Source organism: Castor canadensis, chromosome 10 (genome assembly GCF_047511655.1).
Source record: "Castor canadensis chromosome 10, mCasCan1.hap1v2, whole genome shotgun sequence".
NCBI lineage: Eukaryota > Metazoa > Chordata > Mammalia > Rodentia > Castoridae > Castor > Castor canadensis.
In genome coordinates, this window is record NC_133395.1 from 58,097,281 (window position 1) to 58,110,349 (window position 13,069).

The 13,069-nt window shown below is 36.4% G+C and overlaps 1 protein-coding gene across 2 annotated transcripts in view; it reads right to left on the reverse strand.

The window, feature by feature from the left end:
• The window catches only part of Tsc22d1 (TSC22 domain family member 1), a 119,945-nt gene that overhangs the window by 51,322 nt on the left and 55,554 nt on the right, over positions 1-13,069 (reverse strand). Inside the window, exon 4 of one of the 2 annotated variants that reach the window (XM_074043351.1) lies at positions 1-13,069. This exon is cut by the window's right edge and continues 23,450 nt beyond it. The exons of the other annotated variant lie outside the window; for it this stretch is intronic. The gene's annotated coding sequence lies outside the window, so the exon portion shown is untranslated. 2 annotated transcript variants of the gene reach the window in all.

Consider the following 13,069-nt stretch of genomic DNA (forward strand, 5'->3'; position numbering starts at 1 on the left):
TGGGGGGGCTGGCTTTGAGCCACGATCCTCCTGATTGCTGCCTTCTGATTAGCTAGGATTACAGGCGGGAGCCACTGGTGCCAGCTCTACCTTTACTCTAGAATGAGATTCTCTTGCCTTCTTTTTCCTTGCGACCGTCCCTGTCTCAATCCATCCATTAAAGGACCATCATTTCCAACCTAGTAATTACAACAGCTTCCACATAAACTATCAATAATATTGTTATCCGTATTTAATCCCTTTTCCAAGCTGCTGTTACATCCATCTTTCTAAAATGTAAATCTAATCATGCAAGTTTTCAATTCAAAACCTTTCATGTTTTCAGAGTTACAATGTTTTTGTAACTCAGCACAAAAGGCCCTTCTATGCCAGCCTTCCTACTTCTTTCTTCCTTCTATTTGCCCCTATATACAGAGAATATATAATCTTCCCTCTTCAATATCCATGTTGTTTAAGTTCTCTTTAGTGCCTCTTTCTAAATGATCCTTTCCCAAGTAACTTATTATCCTAAAATTTCAACTAAATGTCTCATCCTTCACAGGAGGTTTTCCTCACCTCCCAATTCTTTATTTTCACAGCATACCAACCATTTTTCAAAGCATTCTTCACACTATAGTGTAAATGGCTTACTTTCCTATAGACTTAAAATACCCTAGTAAACTTTGAGAGCAGGGGACACAACTGTATCACTATTTTCATCACATGTACCTAGTGCCGCAAATGTTCATCCATTTGACCATTTACTCAGTAAGTCAAACATAAAATAATTCAGAGTCCTGTTGCTCCTTTGCTACTTGACCATTAGGCTTTCATGTCTGACAGAAATTTGAGAAAATAATTAGCAACTGTTTGTGCAAACCAATTAAAACAAGAGCTTTTCTCTAACACATTTAATATATGAAAGAATATTTTCTAAGACATCTTATTAAAAAAAGGGGGGGTCTAAATCAATAAAAGGAAATGTAAAAACAAATTTGTTAAATTGTATTACTGTCAAGGTAAAATCCCTTACTTTCGAGAAGAAAAACCTAAATATAAAAATTTAACTAATAGTTCTCTCTCTCCCTAGATATACAATTATATAATTAAATTTCAGATTTTAGAGGCAGATGTACAGAAACTTTTTTTTTTTTTTTGGTGGTTTGGGGTCTGAAGCATACTCTTCTATACTACACCATCTACCAAATCCCTGGGGTACACCACCCTGTGTTCCTAGGCTCACCAAATTATCTGGCTGACTTTAGACAATATGCTAGAAACTAGATTCTCTTAGGATATTTTTCAAAGAAAGTATTCTCTTTCATTTTTGCTAAAAGACAAAATCTGAAAGTTTTGACAATCTGAATTTGAATGTACCCAGATGAGCCCTATATAAGCTCCAATATATGTCCAAACTTCCTCGATGACAAGGGATATGATACTTTGAAATATCTAAAATTTATAAATAATTCATTTAATTGCACTCCTGTCATAAACTATAGTTATACGTTTTCATTTTAATGGGGTTGGTCTAACTCTAATTGTTCAAATCTATGCTAATTTTACCCACATTATAATATTGATAGATCTCAAGCACCTGAAAGAATAAAGCTCAGGCCTGGCAGAGTGGCTCAAGTGGTAGACTGACTGCCTAGCAAGCCTGAGGCCCTGAGTTCAAACCCCAGTGCCACCAAAGAAATAAATAAAATTAAATTTAAACAAAGAATGAAGCACAACTGTTAACTTAATCTCTATAAAAATTTAGGCAGATTTTTCCCTCCTGTGGTTATTTCTGCTGCACCCAAAGCTTTGAGGCAAACATTTTCTCAATGTCAAAAATTCTTGTACTTTGCCTACATAATTTGTCTTGTATCTTATAGGTTTAGAATCAGTTATTTCTACCTCGCTTTGGCTGCTAAAAAAGCTCACAGCTGCACAGCTAATGTATAGTCCATTTCTAGACTTCCACATTTTGCAGTATGGATATATTTTCATTCTTTTTAAATTTTTTTTTTTTTTTTTTACTTCTTTGCCTCAATATAATACTTAATTTTGTCATGCTGGATATACTTTTGTAAGCTGCCCTTACTTCTTCTGGAAATTAATACTTTAATCAAAGTTATCCCACAACTGTTCAAAAAAAATCCTTGTATTTATTCTTGGTTGACTATATATATAGCCATCCCCATATAAACTATTATAGACTTTTTCATTATCTGGGCCAGCACAATTATCTCTCTATTAATAAGTATCTACCTAACTCAGAGATGCTAGAGCCAATGAGTCAAACTTGCTTATCCTAAGTTTCCTGCAATGGGAATGGAAGGGATAAGGATGTGAGACTAGAAACTGCAAACCCGTATTTCACAGTAGGCATTGAGGGGAAATTCAGTAGGTAGAAAACAGATAAAACTGTGACTGGTTAATAATTAGGCAAGGGGTTGGTATGAAGGAGTTTCGGCATGAATTTACAGAGTCCAACAGATAAGACACTGCAAATGTCACATACAGGAGTCCAAAAGCTTAGCTTACCAAAACAAGGGCTCTGCAAAGAGGAATAAAAGTAGCTCAGGTGTGTGAACTGAAGTGCAAGGTAGGGAACTGATTATTGTAATAAAGCAGCAGGTAGGCAGGCACTTCTTTTTGGTACTGGTGTTTGAATTCAGAGTCTTACTTTTGCAAGGCAGGTACTCTATCTACCACTTGAGCTACTCTCTCCCAGCCCAGCGTACCGATTATAAACACTAAACGGTAAAGCGTCATAAAGCGTCAAACTAGCCACAATTACCCTCAGCATGGAATCCCCTGGTACTGAATTGAGAACTCTTTAAATTCTCCCTAATATCAGACTTGGTCCCAGACACTGGGTTGAAGGATGGGGTAGAATACCAGTGGAGGTCAAGTGGAATAGTTGAAAATTATCATAGCAGTGATAAGCAAGATGAACTACCTGGAAGAGGGACCCTGATTGTAGGATGACAAACTAAGGGTCTGCATAGTAAAAAACAGAAAAAGAAATAAACTTAATAAGCATATAACCTGTAGCAAAAGTTACATCAATTTAAGTATCATATTGAAACTATGTATGTGTGAGTTAGAGAGAAAATATGAGTGCTAACACATGTATTGTGGGCAAACACTCCATTGAAATGGCTCTTCCCCAAAGTCATCAATGATCTTTACACTTAAAAGCTAATTTTTAGGACTTATCCTACCTAAAATTGCACTTACACGGTGTCTCCCCTCAACTTACCTTTATATTCAACAAAAAAGATTTGTCCGTTTACACACCTTATGCTCTATGTTTAATTTCCAGTTGCCATTGCTTGCTCACAAGAAATCCACTCCCCTTCTTCTCTATCTCTTTCTGTCTCTTAGTTTCAATGTAATATTTAGTGATTTGGGTAACTTTGATTAGGTTATATGCTCATGATAAAGCACTCTTCTTTTATGAGGAATCTTCCTTTCAAATGTTTAGTACTTCTCTAAATGAAGACAAAGTTGATTTTTCTGGCCCCATTTCACCCAGAGACACAGAATTAAATCGAAAATATCTCCAGACGACCTTTTATTTAACTTCTCTACCCTGAAAACCCCTTTACCTTTGATTAATTGTTCTTCTCTTTTCAGAGTCTAACAATAACTGTAACAGCTAAATCTTTCAGGCCTTGTTCTATGTGATTTATTAAGATGTTAGCACATTTAAATCTTAACTAAGTTTCCTCACGTGGAACACAGAAAATTATCAGGGTGGCTGTTTTCTCAGATCTTCCTAGGATGGTCCCTGACTAGGGCCATTCCAGAGACAGGGGATAAAAGTCAATTCATTCATGCAATAGATGCCGAAGGTGATTAGGACTAAAATTTCCCCAAGAAATCCCAATTAAGAAAGGCCATGAGTCAAAACAAACCCACTTGGCAGGTTGGAGCCTTATCCTCATTTGGCAGCAGAGGACACTTAGACAGTAGTTGAGTCACCTGACCATGTTCATATAGCTGGTTCCTAGTGGAACCGGGACTCAAGTTCAGCCTAGCTTCAGATGTCTTACTCCTTCAGTAAGGCCAACACTGTTACTTAGCTCTTCTTCTATGTATATAGGCTACCATTTTTTACCTAATCTTTAAAAATCTACTCTTTTATTTCAAATTTGTCTTCACAATAAAACTACCAACTGTTTAAAATAAAGATCACAATAAACTTCCCTTATATTCTCAAAGTACTAGGCTTATAAGAGGTATTCAGAATTTGCTTAATTGATCACTGCAACTAATTATACTCATAAGGAATTGAGAAGCAAAGAAAAGTGAATTCAAACAGGTATGACTAGCTTGCTTGTTATAAACCTTACTTAAGCCACACTACAGTCATATCACACATTAGGACAAAATATCTTGAATCTTGAAGATAAAAATTTGGACAAGATTTACACAAAAACATATCCTTAATCAGTTATTTTCAAGTTACATAACACTAATATGAAGGATGCTACTTCAGCAATTTTACTACTAATGTTCTCATGCAGATATCCTAAAGTACAAAGAAAAACAGAGGACAGAGGGGTTACATAAAGAACAAAAGTCTCTAGAAATCTGTTAGGGCTCTATTTTGGAAAATCTAGACTTAAGTTAAAATGGTAGAAGAGGAAAAAAAAAAGATCAATTATTTCCACCCAAACTGCAGGATGCCATACATAAATACCTGTCAGTTTTCATATAGTTGCCATTGCTAATAGGCGTGTAAATCATCCAGTTGCCCCAAGAGTTTTCTTCAATTTTGGGAAAGGGGCAAAGGTATAACCTAAAATATAAAATCTTTGAGTATTTCCAATTCTAAAGCAGATAAAAACAGGTTTACAGTATAAACTTATCAGTGTTTCAACAAGAAGCTGCAAACACAAATGAAACAGAAACAGAAGTAACATTTGGCAAGTCTAAGTAGGTCATGTGTGAATATTTCATCACAGTCATTTGATATCTTTCCTCTTTTTACTTGAATACTGGTCTATTACAAAACCAACTTTATAGATTCTTGGATATATCAATTTTTTATTTCAACTAGATACACTTAAAATACTTTAAAATACTTTTAATAAATTCATGACAAAATTAGAAATACAAACTAAATAAATCTTAATACATGTTAACATAAATAAAAAGATGAAAAACTTAAGTTTTCAAGTATATTAACTATCCAAGATAATATACCTGAACTTTAATATAAGTAATATGGGAATTTGAGCTAACTGGGTTAGGGTTAATTGGCATACAGAAACCTCAAAACATTAGAAGAGAGTCTGTCAGATGCTCTAAAGTCTTTATAAAACCTCCAGAGGGGAAATACTACTTTATTTGATATTGCCAAGTGGAATAAAGTATCTTAGGACATTTAGTTAGGTTTGTGCTTACTGATGAAAATTCAGTTTTTCTACTCTTATAACCAGAAAGCTTAAGTTCGTCTTTATGGCTATTTCCTTTTTTTCTCATGGAAACCAATATTACTCTGCGTTTCACCTGTTGTCTAGTTTTAGAGCTTTTTTTTTTTTTTAGTGGCACTGAGGTTTGAACTCAGGACTCACATTTGCTAGGCAATCTTATTGCTTGAACCATTCTTCCAAGCCCTTTTCTGTGATGGATTTATTTTGAGATAGGGTCTCAGGAACTATTTGCCTGGGGTTGACTTCAAACCTCAATCCTTCTGATCTCTGCCTCCTGAATAACTAGGATTACAGGCGTGAGCCACTGGAACCCAGGTAGAGCTTTCTTAAGTCACTATTAAGTCTTGAGTAAATTGATAAAATAATCCAAATGAAATGTCTACCAATGATGATATTCATACCATTTTTTTCAAAATCATATACAATAAAATACTCAAACTGATGCCAGATATTTAAGCTTCAAACCTCAGTACCATATTCACAAGGTATACAAGTGTAACATATCAAGACCAACAGCAAATTTTAATCCTGAGCATCTCTCATTCAGTTCTAAGAGTTTCTCAAAACCTCTGTCAAGCATGTTAGAAATGCACACAGAAGTTTAACATACCAGAATGGAGCTTAAAACTAATGTTCTTTAAAAAAAATTATACATAACTGAGTAGCTCTACTCTGGGATGGATCCACTTAGGTTTGTCTCCATTACATGAAAACTATTGACTGATAAGATCTTGGAGTTTTTTGTAAACAACAACGCTTGTGTCTTGTATGTTTGTGTTCAAAGATTTGCTATTTCATCAATGTTGTATGATTTTGTTTAAAAATAGATTTTAAAACTACAAAGTTTTTTTTCTATCCAAACTAGGTAATTAAATAAGGAAACAGTATACTCCACTATTAAATTATCCCAGAAAAAACTCAGTGACCTCACTTTACAACTGCTGAAAGTACTCAGTGCAAGGGTAAATGACCTTACTTCAAAACCCAAAGTGGCTATTACTGGACATGAGCTTTTCCATAAGCTTCAATTTCACTCAGTAAATACTTATGAAACACAGACTAGTGTATAAGGCACAATGGTAGATCCTATGGGGCTGTCCAAAAAAGAATAAAACATTCCCTTGTCCTTAAGGAGCTTATAGAACACCAGAAGCCTTAAAAAAATATATATATTTTTGAACATTAAACCACCTTTAACAGTAGCAAACATCTCTACACTACTGAACAGCATCTTATGTACTTTAAATATACATATATTAACACATTTACTCTTCACAATAGCTCTGTGATAGGTATTACTACTACTCTAATTTACAGATGAGTGAAACAAGGCCCAGAGAAGTTAAATAGCCAGCTACAGGCCCAGCAGGAGGGAGAGCTGTACATGAATTGCAGGCGTCAGAGCCCACATTGTGTACCACTCTGCCTTGCCAACTCTACAACAATTAAGATCGAATGATGAAGAAACCATGGGTGGCAGCCTTTAAAAAGTACAAATATGTATTCAATTTCCAAAAGAAGATTACATGCCATCTGGTAGAACTTGAGATGTAGTCCCAAAATGGGCAGTGAATTTCAGTGGAAGAATGGAGGAGAAATTCTTTGTAAAAGAGACACACGAAATAAAAAGGGGTTGAGGTCATGTATTAAATGTGTTAGAAGTCAGTGTGAAGGAAACACTAGTCACAAAAGTTTTCTGAGCTGGATATTGAGAGGGTATGTTGAATGAGTCATATGGCTGGGAAGGAGGGAGGTAGGTTTGAACTCTGCGTGATCAATAAGGTTTTCCTTACTAACAATCCAAAGTTTTAATAGTCTGAACTATGGGGGGGGGGGAGTGGCAACAATGGGGAAAGAGGAAAGAAGAACAAAAGGACAAGACACATTACAGAATCAGGTATTCTAAAACTAGATGGCTGCTTATAGTGCCTTCTGTGTCCCAGGGCTTGAGGGCTCAGGAACAAGCACGTGGAAAGCATAAGAAAGAGTCAAAGGTGGCAGGGCTGCTAAGCCTGGATGACTAGAAAATCGGGCAATCATAAATAGAAGCTACAAGCCTAGGAAAAGGAGCTCATAGGAAATATGAGGCAGTAAGTCAGCTCCTTAGGACAGGGCAACGGGAAAGGCCAGGGTGGAGGAGGATCTGGGATCATCTATAGAACTTATGTACAGTGAAAGAAACAGAACTAAGGATGTGACCTTTACATGCCTGCACATAGCTCACAGGAGGAAGGATAAACGGCCAAGAAAAGATATAAAAATAGTATGGGTAAGAAAACTATAGGAGAATAGGTGGAGTGGCTCAAGAGACAGAGTGCCTGCCTAGCAAGCATGAGGCCCTGAATTCACACCCCAGTGCCAGCAAAAATAAATAAAATAAAAAACTACAGAGAGTAGATTAAAATGAGGAAGCAAAAGACCAAGCTTAGAGATGAAGGAAGACCAGAAGTCAGAGTACATTATACCAAATAACCAAGGAGCTGAATTCTTTTAAAAATTTTACAATTCTTATATGAAATTATTTTTCAAACATACAAAATCTAATCATCTAGGTATTAATGCTATCTGTCTCCTAAAGCCGACATGGTAGGCTAATTGAAAGTACACAAAGTACTATAGAACCGTTACTCCTCACACTGGGGAAGGTAACAACGGGCTGAAAACAAACGTAGCCGTGATGTGAACAAAATGTACAACTCCCTAAAATGCCACTTTTACTTATTACATAAAGTACTTCACACGGAAATGAAGCTGTATCATCGACTGAAATAGAAGATACACAAGACTTTAAAGAAATTTCACTTAAGTCCTTGCAGGTTTGCTTCCCCAGCTCCTCTGCATTTGCATTTATTCTCTCTAACCTTTATTTCTATCCTCAGAGCACGATGATTTGTAGTACAGGGGATAGCATATGATAGCACAGAGAACAGAGAAACATGTCTCTAGACCCAGGAAGCCAGAGAAAGCTTCCCCAAGGAATTACTCAACTGTTAATTTAGGACACCAGTTAAATGGATGACCGTGTGCCAGAATAATATGCGACAAAAATGTGAGTAAACCACTTAATCTATATACACTGAGGTTATAATAGATTAAGAAAGAATTAAACTAAAACTATGATCATAAAATGGTGCTTCCAGTTAGGAGAAACTGACAAACATTTTGCTTTTTACTTCACTTCAGTGATACTCTTTATATATAAAATATATATGTAATACTGTTGAAAGTGAACTTTTGAGATTCACCTGTAATCTTTATTTAGCCTGGGGTTAGCTGAGTTAAAGAAAGATCTTAAGGAATTCATGGTTCTAACATTTTTTTAGGCCCGCTAAGTTTTACTTTTCCATGGAGTAAACCTGGCCAGTTATCTTCAGTTGGTCACAATAAACATTTAGTTAAAAAAAGAAAAAAAAGAAGCCAGTGCTGGTGGCTCATACCTATAATCCTAGCTACTCAGGAGGCAGAGATCAGGAGGATCATGGTTCGAAGCCAGCCCAGGCAAAATAGTTGGCGAGACCCTATCTCGAAAATACCCACTAAAAAATAATGCTGGTGGAAAGGCTCAAGGTGTAGGCCCTGATTTCAAAAAGAAGGAAGGAAGGGAGGCAAGGAGGGAGGAAACGAGAACAAGAAAGAAAAGGAAATGAACCAGTATAGCACTGCCACCTGGGTAACTGAAATGACTTCCCAGTACGTATCTCAGCTTCCATTCTTCTTCCTCTATAATCCATTTCTCCACACAGCAGCCAGAGCAGTCTTTTAAAACACACATTCGACTGTGTTGCCCCACTGCCAGCTCCACTTAGAATTCTTCAATAGCGTTCTATGAATACTACAATAGGAACCTACCTTGTACAGGGCCTTGCAGCAACTGGTCTCCGCTTACCTCTGCAGCTCTGTCTCACACCACTGTCCCTTTGCTCCAGCCCCCCAGGCTTCCCTTGTGCTCCCTGACCAAGTCCAACTCCTTCCCACAGCAGAGCCTTTGTCCCTTCTGGGCCTTCTGCCAGTACAGAGCTAGAGACAGACACACAGCCCTGATCTCAGAGATAAAAACTTCTGAGTGACATGTTTTGTCGCAACCAAGAACAACCCATATAAAAAGCTCATGACATCCTGTAATAAGCATAAAGTGGCAGATGAGCATCAATCTTGGCAGAGTAAGACAAAAAGTCTAATGAAGATTTAAATTAATACTAGTGAGCCATATTCATTGAATAAAGAACCCTAAATAATTAGTTACAACCCCAGACCCCATATAAACAGGAAATTTCAGCTTTAATACCACTTCTAGACAAACCAACAGCAACTAAAAGAATGGTTCACTAGTACTAAAAATGCTACTGGCAACAATGGTAAATGCTGAAACCAGTATTAGCATGTGGGAAGAAAGAACCAACAGGCCCAGAGGATAGGATGGTGGTGACATGTGCATAACAATGTGAGTGCCCGTAACACTGCTGAATAGTACATTCAAAAATGGTTAGGATGGTAAATTTTATGTCATATGTATTGTAATCTCAGTTAAAATTTATTTTTATATTTATTTATTTTTGGCAGCACTGAGTTTTGCACTCAGGGGCTCATACTTGCAAGGCAGGAGTTATATGACTTGAGACATTCCCTTGAGACATTCTGCCAACCTGGTTTTTTTGGAGATAAGGTCTTGCAAACTATCTGCCCAGGGCTGGCTTTGAACCTCGATCCTCCTGATCTCTGCCTCCTTGAATAGCTAGGATTGTAGGAGTGAGCCACCAGTACCCAGCTAGTTTTTTTAAAAAGATAAAGTAGGATAGTTGCAACACAGCCTTGAAACTAAAAACCTGGACGTCTTCACCCTGAAAAACAAACTCTAAGAAGGATATGATCTGCATCTGTTATATCATGAATGATATAGTAAGGATATACAATAGCTCGCAAAAGTAGTTATTAGAGCTAAAGGAACTAGACAGTTGAAAGTAGAAATATAATTATACTTTTAAATGTTTATCTTCACTAACAGGAAAACACATGTTAATAAAACGAGATATTATTTTAAACTGGAAATATTGGTAAACTAGAAAATTGTCAAGAAGAAAACTTAAAAAAATAATCTGGGTGGAGAAAGGAGTACTCTCACACATTGCTGAGGACAGTCAAGGCCCTTTTGAAAAGGAAGTGGTCAGCACAGTTGACCCTTAGTGTCTGTGGGAACATGGCTCCCAAGAGACTGATGTTCAAGAAAAACAGCAAACACTCAGGATGCAGAGATCAGTACTCTAAAATCACTCAAACTTACCTACATCATACGTACAGTAGGCCTGAACATCCATAACTTGAAACCACATGAAGCAGGCTACATCACTGTCACAAAATCTACTATCACACACCAATATGCTCATCAAAAACTAGACCTTATTTCATGCCACTTATTTTGAATACTGTGGATGCTTCATTCATTGCCCCACTTCTACTGAAGACATGCTACCTTTCAACAAATCTACAACTTTATCACTTAGGTTAAGCACAGTACCTGCCCTCTGGGGCTTAGGAGAATTATAACTTTTACCTTGCTTTGGTAAAAGCACATGGTGCTTTTTGGGAGGCAGATTTTCACAAAATTGAGGGCATGTATTCACTCAACAGATCACACAATGATTTAAACACAATGACTGAAGTGAGAGTGTCTAAGCATTTCTCAGCATCATCTGAACAGTGTAATGTGGGGAGGGGGATTTTAAAGCATTTCTGAAATTTTCAATTTTTAAACTTTGTTACTTTTTTGACAGTGGTTGGTTAAAACAGTGTAATAAGGCAGGCTTACTGTATACCTTAGGAATCTTTTAGAAATGTTCATTTTCATAGATTAAGAAAATGTAATATATACACACCATGGAATAGTATTCAGCCATAAAGAATTAAATTTATTCCATTTGCAAGAAAATGGAAGTAACTGGAGCAAGAAGATGAGCCAAGCTCAAAAAGCCAAATGTCATGTTTTCACTCATATGTGGAATCTAGACCTAAAATGCTGATGGTGATAACAACAACAAAAATAGTAATATTTTCCACATGAGTGTAAAAGGAGGACTATCGGTGTGTGTGAGGGGGGGGGATCACCAGGAGGCAGAGGGAAAAAGGAGAGGGTACTGGAGGGTAAAGAAGATCGAAGTATGTTACATATATATTGCAGACAGCATAATGAAACCCACCAGACATTGTTTGAAGGGGGAGGGAGAGCTAAGGAATATAACAGAGGGAGTGAACTTATTCAAAGTACACTGTACATACCTATGGAATTATCACCAGGAAACCCCTTTGTACTATTTACATATGCTAATAAAAATAGTAAAAAAATGTTAATTTTCTTTTGCATGATTTCACTTCTGTGAATTAACACTAAGGAAACAATCTTGAATGCGTAGAGATTAATACACAAATATGAACCTTCACTAAAGCATTGTGCATAATGAAGTAGTGGAAAAATGAAATTAATGGCTGGCAGTAAGAATGTTAAGACTCTGGTACATCAGTATGTTTTTATACAGCAAGTGAAAATGTTTCTGAAGAACTTGTGATGACATGTGAAAATGTTAACTTAAAAATTATGAAAAGTTATATATACCAAGTATAATTTCAAACATTTCCAAACAACATGAACAAAAATCTCGCCTAAAATTTTTCTGTTTTTCTGCAGCTAAGTTCATGTCATGACAATGAGGGGGGAGTTGAAATAAGTTTAATAAACTAATTCTAATCCATATTTGGGAGGAGAGAATAGGGAAAGTTATGAGCTTTATAAAATATCCACCTAGCTGTCCATTTTTACCAGTAAGCTGTTGGTAGTCTAAGATCAGGAGCTAAATGTTATTTATTTTTAATACCTAGCATATAACTGGTTGACATATAGTAGCTGTTCAATATGACAATGTGCAAACAGCTACCTACGTAAATGGTAGCTTACTACACAAAAAGAAATATAAACACACACATACTTTCAAGTCAAAAATTAAGATTCTACAAAGTAGTGTATGATTATGATTAAAATTAAATGTTGCCACCAATAAATGTCGTTTTAAAAAGTCTTTAGAAAAAGTAGTAGAAATGGTTTCATGATAGACAGGCTTTCATTCAAACGCAGGACTGATTATATTTGGGTGGGTAAAGAGCTTGGAAGGCAATTTGGATAAAAAGGAACTGCCATGCCATACTTAGAAGCTGTCATCCCTTAAATGTTGATGTTCCCGAATCTCCACTTTGAGCTTTCTGTTCATGCTACACTCTTTCTGGGCAATCACAGCTATTCTCATAGCATTACTTGTCACCGTTAAGATGACAGCTCCTATTATCAATACCTCCATTTTAGAATTTTATCTCACGCTGCAGGTTCAATGAATGCCCATGGGCTACCTCTACTTGGAATTTCATTTCAAACTCAACATACTTAAAACTGATTTAGAATGCCCTCTGCAAACTTGGTTCTCCTATATTCCCTATTCCTGCAAAACAGAACCACGCCCTACCTAGAAAACCAAGTCATTCTCAACTTACCCTTTCTCTCCGTTTACATCGATCAATTAAGAATTTAGAAATTCCCAAGTATTCTTAAATCAACCTCTTCTTTGTTTCTATCATTAAAGCCTCTGTTATAGTTCAGGTGCAGATAAGCACATCCT